The 13400-nt window shown below is 43.4% G+C and overlaps 1 protein-coding gene across 2 annotated transcripts in view; it reads right to left on the bottom strand.

The window, feature by feature from the left end:
* Positions 1-12001, bottom strand: part of TAFA4 (TAFA chemokine like family member 4) — a 174539-nt gene extending 162538 nt beyond the window's left edge. For both annotated transcript variants that reach the window (XM_058726231.1, XM_058726228.1), the window contains exon 1: positions 11727-12001. The gene's annotated coding sequence lies outside the window, so the exon portion shown is untranslated. The remainder of the gene's footprint in view (positions 1-11726) is intronic.
* Positions 12002-13400: the final 1399 nt, after the last annotated feature.

Below are 13400 nucleotides of genomic sequence, written 5' to 3'. Positions count from 1 at the left end.
TAACATCTGCTGAGTCTTAACTATACAGGAACCAAAACGAAATTCCCGTATGTCACCTGCCGATAGGATTACAATTTAAATCAGACTCAAAGGATATGAAAATAGAAGGCACATTTTTTTTTTTCCTGATCAGTATAGACATCAGCCAGATGACAGAAGTAGGTGATATGCTGGTTACATGCTACATACAGCAAAACAGCCTCAATACCCATTCACACAACTGTACGATTCTTATTCTAAAAGGCCTCAACTACAGGGGCGCCTGGGTGGCTCAGTCCGTTAAGTATGCGACTTTGGCTCAGGTCATGATCTCACAATTGGTGAGTTCAAGCTCTCCATCAGGCTCTGTGCTGACAGCTCAGAGCCTGGAGCCTGCTTCCAATGCTGTGTCTTCCTCTCTCTCTCTCTCTCTCTCTCTCTCTCTCTCTCTCTGTGCCTCTCCCGTTCGTGCTCTGTCTCTGTCTCTCAAAAATAAATAAACATTAGAAGTCCTCAACTACAGAAAATACATCTTATACTCTAAAAGGAACTTATGGACATTATCAAAATCAGTGTCTCATATGTGTAACACTGATCCAACCATTATCTAATTTGTATTTTGGCCTCAGTAATCTATATTGATCTTCAGAATTATACTAGTTACACAAACTTAACCAGTGTATCACAAAATGAGAAGCTCACAACCTAATCAAAATAACCCTGTTCTTTGAAAATCTCCATATTAAATTTTTTACCTCTGAAAGATGAGCTGGAGAAGGGTAAAGCACAAGCCTGTCAGCATCAACGCTCTGTGGGACTCGTTGGAATGCAAATTCTCAGGCTCCACCCTAGACTTACTGAACCAGTAGCTCTGAGGGTGAGCCCTGGGAATCTGTGTTTGAACAAAATTCTCCTTATACACTAGTCTAAGTGAAAACACGGAACTGCAGGAGAAAAAGGAGCCCCTGCACAATGTTGGTGAGAGTATAAATTGGTACAGCTTCTGTGGAAAACAGTATAAAGGTTCCTCAAAAAATTAAACATAGAAATACCATACAATCCGGTAATTCCATGACTGGGTATTTACCCAAAAAAAACAAAAATACTAATTCAAAAATACATATACACCTCTATGTTTAATGTTCATTGAAGCATTATTTACAATAGCCAAGATATGAAAGCAACCCAGGCGTCCATCAATAGAAGGATGAATAAAGAAGGAATAAAGATGTCTGTCTCTCTCTCTCTCTCTCTCTCTCTCTCTCTCTCTCTCTCTCTCACACACACACACACAATGAAATATTACTCAACCATAAAAAAAAAAAAAAGAATGAGATCTTGCCATTTGTGACAACACAGATGGACCTAAAAGGGTATTATGCTAAGTGAAGTAAGTCAGACAGAGAAAGACAAATGCCATATGATTTCACTTATACGTGGAATCTAAAAAACAAACAAAAAGCAGAAAGAGATCCCTAAATACCAAGAGCAAAGTGATGACTGCCAGAGGGTAGGGGGGCTTGGGGGATGGGCAAAATGGATGAAGGGGAGTGGGAAATCCAGGCTTCCAGTTTTGTAAGGAGTAAGTCATGGGGTAAAAGATACAGCATAGGGAATATAGTCAATGCTACTGTAACTGTTTTATATTAACAGAGGGTAGCTACACCTGTGATGAGCATAGCGTAAGGCATAGACTTATTAAATCACTACGTCATACACCTAAAACCAATGTAACATTGTGTGTCTATTATACTTTAATAAAAAGAATTGCAGTAAGATTAGAATTGGGATACTGGCATACCAAACAAGATTGATAACATGAAATAGATTTCTTAAATCCAGTATGTTCAGAGGACAAAAAAAAATTGCCATCAGCATAAACCCTATATTCTCTCCTCGTTACTTACTTCTAAGTAAATGAGGACTTTAAAACTTGTATATGGATGTAGTCAACTGCTTGTAAGTTCATGTCTATTTATGCTATGGTTCAGAAATATTTGCACATCAAACTAGAAACGGAGTTTACACTTGGGATCATGAGTCTTTTGTAAATGTGAAGAGAGTAAATTTGGAACCAAAATGTCTTGAAGAAACAGAGCTTTCTAGGAATTCTGCCAGTCCTTTTTCTCAGGGTGACCTTAACTTTCAGACTTGAGGAGTATTTTCCTTCTCTGATTAATACTTCCATAGGATGATTAGTGTACTTTGTTTGAGTACATATCCAGACAAGCTGACTTTTCCCCTGTTACCAGGAACCTACAGCTTGCCTCTCCATCCTAAAGGGTAACCCACTATGCAAGACCAGTATCAACAGCCACGTTTACTGGTTCTCTGCTCCCTCTACTCACCCACAAAGGACGTAGGGCTGATAGGTTCCAAACACTGCCATTTTCCTTTTAAACAATACAGAAACCTTGCAAATGAACTGCACACATCTGACTTAGGATTCCCAGGAGGACACCTCTAGACACAGACTTATTTCTAGGCCTTTAGAATCAAATTAGAATACCCCATCAGACACCTATTTGTGCAAACGTTAATTTCAAGTGTATTTAAATGCCTTAGCGTCTTGCTTTTTGCTCATCACATCAAGCAGAGCTGCTTGGACTGTGTAATCACAATAATGAATAAACATGGGGTGCTTATAAAGGACTCGGGAGCCACAAAACTGATCAATTGTTAATTCTATAAAGTGACAAAACGTGCCTTCTTTTGCAAGAGCTCCATTTAGCTGTATTTTTGGTGGGGAAGACACCAATGTCTTCTGCCTACTGTCTCCGTAAAATAAAAATGCAATCATCACTCAGATCCTACCTAAGCGTTATCTTGATCTCCATTATTTCCTTGTACTGTCTATATCCATGGCTACCCCCACCTCCAACGAAAACCAAAAACTGGCATGGCATTTTAAAAACCCTGAGCTGCATGGTTATTAATCGCCAGAGGAGTTGAGGCAGCATTAATATGAACAGCCAAAATAACCACAGTAGATATTTATCGGCCTCTTATTATTTTGATCAAACACCAATTTCACAATGAGCGTGACTCACAGAACACCGCAGTTCAATCAAATTCCTTAGTGTGGTAAGATCAGGACTTTCAGAGCTTCTTCTTGCAATCAACACATGTGTTATTTATCTCCTAGACCCCCACCACACCCAGGCCATGCACAGGAGGTGTTCAGGTCATCTTTCTTGAAGTGAAAAAATGAATCACCTAGAAAGAGTTTTGGATCTCCCACACTGCCTGGGTTCACGCCGTGGCTCTGCCACAAGCTTCCTGTGTGGTTTCGTCCAACGTACTTCACTTTCCTAGTGCACAGAAGGGAGATGATGATGCTCTCTACCATGGAGGGCTTGGGAGAGAATTAAATGAGATAGTGCGTAAAAATGTTCAGTGCAGTAAAATGATACTGCCTCTATGAAAACCAATACTGACGGATCCTCAAAAACTAAAGAATAGAATTACCATATGATCCGCCAATTCCATTTCTGAATATACACGCAAAAGAAATGAACACAGAGACTGAGAAAAATATCTGCAGAGCCATGTCCATGGGAGCGTTATTCACAGAGGCCGAAAGGTAGCAGTGACCCACACATCCATCGATGGGTGAATAAACAAAAGGTGATGTTTCCCAGCCTTAAAAAGGAATGAAATTCCAACACACATTACAACATGGATGAACCTCGAAGACACTATGCAAAGTGAAGTAAGTCAGGCCCAAAAAGACAAATACATGATTCTCCTTCAGTGAGGTACCTGGGGCAGTTAAACTCCTAGAGATAGGAAGTAGAATGTACCTGCTAGAGGCTGAGAGGAGAGAGCTGGGGAGCCACTATTTAAGGGGCACAGAGTTTCAGTTCTACGGGACGAAAAGAGTTCCGGGGATGGACGGTGGGGACAGCTGTAAAACAATGCGTATGTTTAATACCATCGGACTACACGCTTAAAAATGGTTAAGCAGGGGGCGCCTGGGTGGCTCAGTCGGTTAAGCCTCCGACTTCAGCTTAGGTCACGATCTCACGGTCCGTGAGTTCGAGCCCCGCGTCGGGCTCTGGGCTGATGGCTCAGAGCCTGGAGCCTGCTTCCCATTCTGTGTCTCCCTCTCTCTCTGCCCCTCCCCCGTTCATGCTCTGTCTCTCTCTGTCTCAAAAATAAATAAACGTTAAAAAAAAAAATTAAAAAAAAAAATGGTTAAGCAGCAGGACGCCTAGCTGACTCAGGCAGTAGAACATATGACTCTTGATCTCGGGGTCATGAGTTCAAGCTCTGCGTGAGGGGTAGAGATTAAACATAAAACCCTAATAAAAAGAAAAAAATTAAAATGGTAAAGTAGGTGAACTGATGTAATTTGTATTTAAGCACAATTTGTTAAATGTTTACTTATTTTAGAGAGCGAGCGACAGGCTGTGAGCAGGGGAGGGGCAGAGAGAGAGAGGGAGACACAGAATCCGAAGCAGGCTCCAGGCTCTGTCAGCACAGAGCCCAACACAGGGCTCGAACTCACGAACCACGAGATCATAACCTGAGCCAAAGTCAGATGCTTAACTGACTGCGCCACCTAGGCATCCCAATTTTAGCACAATTTCTTAAAAACAGTGCAGTACCCAGCAACATCCTTATTCAACAAATGATAGCTATTGTAGCTACTATCATTTTTTGAAAGGTCAACAAAGCAAATATTTGACAAACATTCTCTAACGTAGCAGTGGCAAATACCAGCAGAAAACTTTAGCAAAAGAGACATTTGTTATCTAACGTCCAATTCCATTCAAATGCCTCCTTGCCCACTCTCACCCACCCCTACACTAGCTGGTACCACGTGGCTTTGCTGGGGAGGTTTAAATGTTAACCAGTTCATTTCCCAAATCCTCTCAGCTGAGGTGAGTGGAAATTCAGCACACAAGGAGACTGAGACTGGTACCAGGGGACAGATTCATAGCCATCCCCCAGCTTGCTTAATGGAGCTCCATGCTGCCGAGCAGATCCAAGGGTCTGCAAAGAGCAGGACAGAGGGTGAAGATGTGAGTTTTATCCTGGGAGGACTGGGTCCATGGTAACCAATTTTATTGCTCTTTTGATTTGTGTCCGTGGATGTGTGTGTGTGTGTGTGTGTGTGTGTGTGTGTGTGTGTGTCGAGAAGGAATTAATCCAAAAATATAGATGAAGAAAGCTGTGTGTCTCCGATGTGAAGCCGGGTTGCATAATCAGTTCTGAAAGCAGAGAAAAGGTAACAGATGTTTACATTACAATCTGGCTGCTTCTGCAAGAGCTGCCAAATGATTTAAATAGTCACGGAGATTGCAGGCCCCAGTGAATTGTTGCCCCCACTGATACATGCAGAGAATTCACCCCAATAATATATTTTGGGACTGCCTTAATTAAACGCCCCACTGTATAAAAAATTTCTGGCTTACAAACTACTTAAAATATTAAACTGAGGGGTGCCTGGGTGGCTCAGTCGGTTAAGTGACCGCCTTCAGTTCAGGTCATGCATGATCTTGTGGTTCGTGGGTTCGAGCCCTGCGTCAAGCTCTGTGCTGACAGCTCAGAGCCTGAAGCCTGCTTCGGACTCTGTGTCTCCCTCTCTTTCTGCCCTCCCTCATTTACGCTCACGCGCCCTCTCCCTCTTTCTCTTTCAAAGGTGAATAAATGTTAAAAAAAAATTTTTTTAATTTTAAACTAGACACCAATTAAAAAAAAAATTTGAACAGAAGGACTTTTTCCAACACTCACATTATGAAACTTGCTGTCTCTGACAAAGAGGAATGCATTATAAAGAAACTCAAAATTGCTTTTTGACTCGGAGTGTTTTATGACCAGAAGGAAGATGAAATTTTACATAGAAAAACACACAGCCATGAAAAAGAATGTCCTCTAGCTCTCCTCACTGAATTGTCATCCTTCCCAGAATGGCTCCAGAGTATATCTGAGTCTTACACGAATGCAGATAAACAGCCATCACTGCACAAAAAGTCTTCCTAATCAAGGGCATTTCACCTGACTGCATGGATGTCAACAGTCTCTTTCCCCCACCATGGTTTCACCAAAGGCCTGCCAGTGGCCCTTTGCCAAGTACAGATTATACGATATATGGCCTCATTTATCTAAAATGATTTGGTCTAAACGTCTATATGTGGATAAAGGCACAAGGAAGGAAATGGAAATAGGTTTATTGAAATATGAAAAGGAAAAAAAAAAAGAAAAAAAAAGAAATATGAAAAGGTATTTTCTCAATGGCAAAACTGGGTTCATTTTTCACTTTCCTTTTTATACTCTCTTACAGTGTTTGAATTTTCTACCCCAAACACGCATTATCTTTACAAATTAAAGAAATCAAAAAGACATCTTCAAACCAGAAGGCTAGAGCAACAGCAAGAATCCTAGCTTCTGCATTAGACACCTCAGACCTCAGTTCCCTGCCCAAAATAGGGAGCTAGGGACATTGGATAAGCCCTTTCACTGGTCTGGGCCCCAAAACTTGACCTGGATCAGAGTTTCTCCACCTCAGCACCACCAACATTTTGAGCCAGAGAGTTCTTTGTTGTGGGAGTGCCCCATTCATTAGCAGAAGTTTAGCAAGCACCCCAGGCTTCTACCTGCTAGAGACCTATCTAATTTGGTTGTAGCAACCAAAAATGTCTCCAGACCCTGGCAAATGTCCCTGATGGAGCACAACTGCCCCCAGTTGAGAACCACTGCCCTAGATGGTCTTTACGTTTCTTCCTTCCTGGAAACTTTCTTGGATTATTTTAGACTCTGTGCCTAAAGTCTCAGTTTTAGGACCAGTGATGCACAGGGAAGTGCCCACGATATACCAAAGTCTCATCGATGTTTTCATAATTCATTAAGCAAAAGAAATAAAACTGTGAATTTTCAGAGAATACTTTGGGACATGTGGCATAAATATGAAACAGAATTCAAGCAGGTGCAATTGTCATTTAAAAAACTAATAATAACTGGCTTTGGACAGTTCCACCTTTAGTTAAGACAAGTAAAATGCTATAGAAATGTTCAATTGCTTTCTAATTTGAAATGAACTTACAGCACTAAAAAAAATCAAAATAGACTACTGTTTTCTGCAATGCCATATTTTTATTTAAAAAGAAGAAAAAGCCTAGGGGGTGCCTGGGTGGCTCACCTGATTAAGTATCTGACTTCTGGTCTCAGCTCTGGTCATGATCTCACAGTTCGTGGGCTGAAGCCTTGTGTCCAGCTCTGTACTGTCAGTGCAGAGCCTGCTTGGGGTTCTGTCTCTCCCTCCCTCTGCCCCTCCCCTGCTTGCTCTCTCTCTAAATAAATAAATAGACTTCAAAAAATAAAAAATAAAAATAAATATTTGTAAAGCCCTACTGTTTTTTTTTCTATTTTATAAGAAATACTATGGAGCACCTGGGTGGCTCAGTCAGTTGAGCATCCAACTTCAGCTCAGGTCATGGTCTTGCGGTTCGTGGGTTCAAGCCCCACATCAGGCTCTGTGCTAACAAACAGCTCAGAGCCTGGAGCCTGCTTCAGATTCTGTGTCTCCCTCCCCTGCTCATGCTCTGCCTCTCTCTGTCTATCAAAAATAAATAAATGTTAAAAAAAAAAAAAAAGAAAAATACTCGAGTGTCTTTCTAAAGGAGATATTTTATTCTTCTGCATGAGCAATACTACAATCTTATGAAAGGAGACAAATTAGCCACATCTTTACTATCTATCTTCCTAAACACAGCATATTTTTATTTGCCATTTCATTAACATTTTATTAACAAGAACTCCCTAATATCTGACACCACCATACTTTTGAATTAAAATTATTTATGCTCATGCTAATGACTTGCTTGCTACTTGTAAGATCCTGACACCTTTTGAATTAAAAAGAGTGACAAAAAAAATATTCAACACGGTTTTAGATTCATGACTCTTTGAAAATCAGTAGTTCATCCATATAGAGAAAGCCATTTATTAACCAGGATGTTTCATTACCATCAACATTCTACACCTGACACACATTAAGTGTTCCACAAATGCAGAACACCATTATCATTACTCACAACCATGCCAGAAAACAGAGTTTTATTCCAAATAACCAGTTTGGTTTTACAGCAACTAAAAAGCACAAACTATGAAAGAGGAGACTATCACTCAATAAATTAATATTCTGAGTTTTCAAGCCTTGTATCATGCCTCGTCGTCATTTTAACATCTGTGTCTTATTATGTGCTCAAATAGGTCCAAATTGAGTCACGCTACCCCATCTTCTTCCACTGCCACCTCCCCTTAAATGTCTCTTTTGTAACCGCAGATACCATGACAGCTACTTGAAAGTGGCCCAAGCTTGCAGCTGTCAAATTCTTGAGCTGGGCTCAACCAGCATAACATTCTAACAAACTGATCCTTGAAAGCGAAAGAAGGGGACATGATTGGGCTCTGCAGACACAGCGGAAATGAGGGGTCCTTCCACCATCCCCACACCACCCTGCAGGCCTTTATTGGAAAAGTCAGGAAAGGACACTGGGCCAGAAGTTAGGACCCTAGTTCTTTTTACACCGTAGTGGACTGAAGTCATAACACCTTCTAGCCCTGATCTTTTAGAACACTAAACTCTTGAAGTATTCTCCAGATTTAAAATTCTGTGAGCTTTTGGGTCTTTCTTTAAACCAGATGGTGCAATTAAATTTATGTTTGAAAGTAAAAAAAAAAAAAAAAAAGCACAAGAGCCCTTTTAACTGACTTTATGGAAGAAATGGGATTTAGTTTGAATAGTAACTCTAAAGCAGGAAGAGTTACTTCTTTTTCTAATAGATATCAGAAAGATGGAAAGCCAAAGTTAATTACAAAGTGTAATTCAAGCCTATGTCTGTAAGCAAGGACTTCAAGGAAGGAAGTGAGCTTTTTCTAGTAATGTTTTCAAAACAAGTATTTATGAAGTGATTAATGTGGCCAAGATCACTTCACCAATCCCTTTGTGGACATCCTTTCCCTACTGCCTGTCCCTCACCCTCAATCCTGTATCTCCCTAACAAATTAGGATAAAGTATGCTGTATGATCTCCCAGTCATCCAGGATTGGCTTCAGGACTTGAAGTCATTTTGCTAATCTTAGCAGATGTATTTATCCAACACCGGATGAAATGCACACACGTACACAAATAAGTCCATCATCTAGATGTTGGATAGATGTTCCATCTATCTTGAGGAGAAAAAAAAAATCTCAGCAGGCTAGGCCAGTTACCATGATGTCTCTCCATTACTGTAAAGAAATTAGAGCCAAAATATAGGGTAAAAACTCCCAAGGAGGAAAAAGGCAGAAGGGGGGAAAAACATACTTCTCTGCAAATTGTAAAGAGATCTATAAACTGCAGTCTTAATTTTATTAAGCTAAGCTTCTTAGTATAGAAATCCCCAAAACTCTCCAACTGGGCAGCTAATTGAGTTAGGAAGAGCCAAAATGACGTCCCTCTTTCTCTTATTCATCACAGGCGATGTACAAACGCTTGCTCAATATGATAATGTGACTCTTGTCAATGCACATTCAAATCAGATAGAGGATTGGCTAGTGATGATGTCATCCCCATGGGTTAATCCCCAGTGAATGCAGTTTTAATATCATATGCATCAACACAACATTTACATAACAAAGTATTATATTAAGTGTAACAATAAACGGAGGTACAGATAAAAGCAGCTATTAGAGAAAGGTTACGTGACACTGAAAAGGAGGTGGGGGGACAAAGACTTTTTTTTTAGATTAAATGGAACTAGGTCATCAAACAATACACATCTCTAAAAAAAGCAAAAAATAAATATTGAAATTCAAGTGACCTAGAACATTCTAGCACTAGAAATATGAAAATGTTGCTTCCAATGAAAAATATTCAGTAATTAAGTAAAAACATTTATAAGTTGTGTGTGTGTGTGTGTGTGTGTGTGTGTGAGAGAGAGAGAGAGAGAGAGAGAAGTTTTAAAAAATTAAAGTCATTCAAAAATAAGTGAACAAGCAAGTATTGCTTTTCTGTGAACAGCAACTTTATCAGGGAAAATTGGCCAAGTCAAATCGTGACTTAAAACCTTATAGTAAATTTTAAAGCGTCAAAGGGTAGTTAAGATGCCACGGAGGGAAGAGAGAAAAGTCACGCAAAGCAGAACAATGAGACAGAACTGAGGGAGGAAACCTTGAAATACAGCTTTATGAGAATATTGATCAAGTAATGTCCACATATATGAAGAAAGCTTTTTGCACAAATGAGCAATGCCTCCTCACGCGGTCAGTTTGGGAGGACATAAGTCATTATTAGTCATGATGATTCTGAAAACTGTCTCTTGCTGCCTTATTAAGATCTGTATTTCCAATCCAAAGGAAGTGTTAGGCTTGCACACTGATTTATGACTACAAACTTAGCAGAAATGCCTCTCACTGTAAAGCCCACAGGGAGCTGTTGAATTTTTTAAGTCATACATCTGTTCAAGAATGACCAAGTGTAAAACACTGATTATATTGTGATTGGGCAAGTGTGGGTGTCTGGGTGTTGCAGGTTTAATTTTCAGGTTGGCGTGGATAATCCCTATACCAAGGGTATTAGAGAAAGAAGCCGACCAAGGCTTTGAACACACCGATCCCCACACACCGGGATTGCCTGTCACATCACATCAACCTTGCTAGTCTTGGAGGGACGGCCATAGAAAAGTTAAAGAGGAAAAGAGTACAGGGATGCAGATGCTTCACCAAGGGGGGGTCCTTAAATCCGGGTTGGGGGCAGGGGAGGGGGGGAGTTTGGGCACTTGAGTAGGTCTCGGTGAGTCCATGAATCTGTACGTGTACGTCTTGCTGCGAGTTGCCTCATGACTTGCCTAAGGCTGTCACTGGCATCCGTGGAACCCCCAGACGTTAAACAATACTGATTCAGGAGAAAATACTGATTCAGGAGAAAATCCAGTGGCACCGTGTCTAGCTTCAGCTGCCTCCATAGATGTGGGATATCCGGCTTTTCACTTCTCATCCTTCCCAAGCCATGAGTTTAGGGTTAAATATGCTCTCCCTTCCAGGAGCGGATTGACAGGGCAAATGATGCAAGACAACGTTTAAAAAAGTGGGGAAGCAATGCAGACCCTCTGCCCTGGTGGCTAATCCGAGGTGCCTAAGGCGGGAAGGGACGGAACTTCCAGACCCGCTCTTAGTGCTTCCACATGGGCGGGAAGCTTAGCACTTCAGCCGGAAGACGCGTGCCAGGTGCACGCTGAGTCCTTCCAGCAAAAGCCTCACAGCCACGATTTCAGGTGTAGGCTAACCTGCTCTCTCCCGTTGGCTCCTGTAAGGATCCCGGCTCAGACCCAAGGGTTGAAGCCCAAGGCCGGCTTCTGCAAAACAATTGCTCACCACGAGTTCGCCCTCGCCCTCTTCATACCAATCCGTAAGTGGCCTTTCCCGCACCCAAGGAGCTCCCCGGGGATCTCTGAGTGGCAGACACGAACCCTGAAGTTGCAAGATGCAGCTGCCCAGCCCCAGCCATGCATCCCCTCACTCAGGACAGCGGCTTCCAACTTCGAGGTGCACGGTAAGGACCGCACAGGAGGTCACTCCCGCACTCAAGAGCATCGGTGTTGGGGGCGGGGGGGGGCGACGAGGTGCTGCCCGGAGCGGAGCCAAGCCGGTATCAGCCCGAGAGACAGCTGCTACCCACGAGACAGAGACTGAGCACTGGATCCAGAGCCACCCCAACCCCACCTTCCCGCCCTGTCCTTTCAGCTCCCAAACCTTCTTACTTGACTAGAGCCGCAGCCAAGTCCGGCGGCCGGGCCCAGGACGAGGCACGGATCTCCGCACAGAAGCCGGAGGACGCTCACCGCGCCACTTCCCCGCGGGCGCCCAGGGAGTGGCCCAGCACCTCTGCAGGCTGTCTGTGAAAGTTCCCACGTCTCTCCGAAGACAAGTCCGAAACTGCCGCAGAAAAGCAGCGACCGTAGAAGCGCGGGCGCGACTCCCCTCCTGGGGTCCGGCAGCAGCCGCACACCGGCTCCGTGCGCCCCGTCCGGGCCGCGCGCAGAGAGCAGTGCAGGGCGGAGCCGGCAGGCGCGCGGGCCGGGAGGGGCCGGCCCACCGCGGGCCGCGCTGATTGGCCGGGCCGGCGGCCGCCCCTTCCCCCGCCCGGCCCGGTGGTCCACGTGGGCCGGCCCTCGTCCCGCCCCGGCTCCGTACCGCCCCCGACTCGCCTCCGCTCCGCTCGCAGCGCCTCTCCTGAGCGCCTCGCTGTGGCCACCGCTCCGCGGGTGCCGGGGAAAGGTATTCTTTCCGAATACCTGGAGCCGCGTGAGCCCTCCAGGAGGGAGAAGAATTTAGGGTTCGGCTCCCAATGCAAAACAATCCCCACGCACGGTGTCTGCGTCCGGAGACCCGAAACACTTTGCAGACAGGCTTCCTTGGCGGCCAAGAGCGTAGCGCAGGCATCACTAATCCGGCTTCTTATGTAACTTGCTTGCGTGGGAGAGGAGGAAAATCAGCGCACATGTCAATAACGGAATACTTTGTTATTTTAAAAATTACAAAAGTACGACTAAGACTTCTTTGACTCGCACTCCGTGCTGAACCTTCCCCGACTGAAGTAACGCTAACAATCTGTCACATGTCAATAGTATTCGTTTTACAGAGAATACCTCATTGGATCTCCATTTTGTAGGCAAGAAAACTGAGGCGCCAACAGGTTAAATAACTTGCTCAAGATTACGGCTAACCAGTGGTAACTGTGTAATTTGAACCCAAGGAGTCTGGTTGCAGAGTCCACGTTCTTTAATATTCGAAGTGTAATCCAGGAGAGGCATCCCCAGAGACTCTGTTAGAAATGGAGACTTTGAGACCCCACACTGGAATCAGAAACTTCATTTTAACAAGATCCCCAGGTGGTTAGTTTATGCAAAAGTTTGAGAGGCACTGCTCTCTACCACTATCCTGTTCACTGTCATTGGTTTGCCTTACTCTGCACTGATATGAAATAATGCGCTCTCCTGCCTCTACCCCCATCCTGCACTTCAAAGTGTATTTGCCCTTCTCTGAGCCTACTGCTTGAGCCAATGTATCGAAGCCTTCCTGCCTCCCTTCCCCCTACCTCTGTTCTTTGCACACATATTATTTTGCATATCATTTAACACTTTCAACACTTTGTTCTTATCAAAATCAGGGCTCTGGGCCAAAGACAATCATGTTACAAAGTAGTCACCAGTCTTAGAGGGAATTCAAGCATCAGAGACAGGGGCTTCATCTCTGAAGTGTGCCTTTGTGCTAAGATTCTAGGGAGAATGAGGGCAGATGCAAGGAAAACCTATAAGTACATGCCAGGAGATGTCATACCTCTCTCCTGAGACCATTCATTCATTCATTCATTCACTCAAAGCAGTTGAGGGTCAACTGTGTATCAGGCACTGTAAACAGGTGCTGGTATCTGC

This window comes from Neofelis nebulosa, chromosome 4, assembly GCF_028018385.1.
Source record: "Neofelis nebulosa isolate mNeoNeb1 chromosome 4, mNeoNeb1.pri, whole genome shotgun sequence".
NCBI lineage: Eukaryota > Metazoa > Chordata > Mammalia > Carnivora > Felidae > Neofelis > Neofelis nebulosa.
The sequence above is the reverse complement of the archived record's forward strand: the minus strand, read 5'-3'. Positions and strand labels throughout refer to the sequence as shown.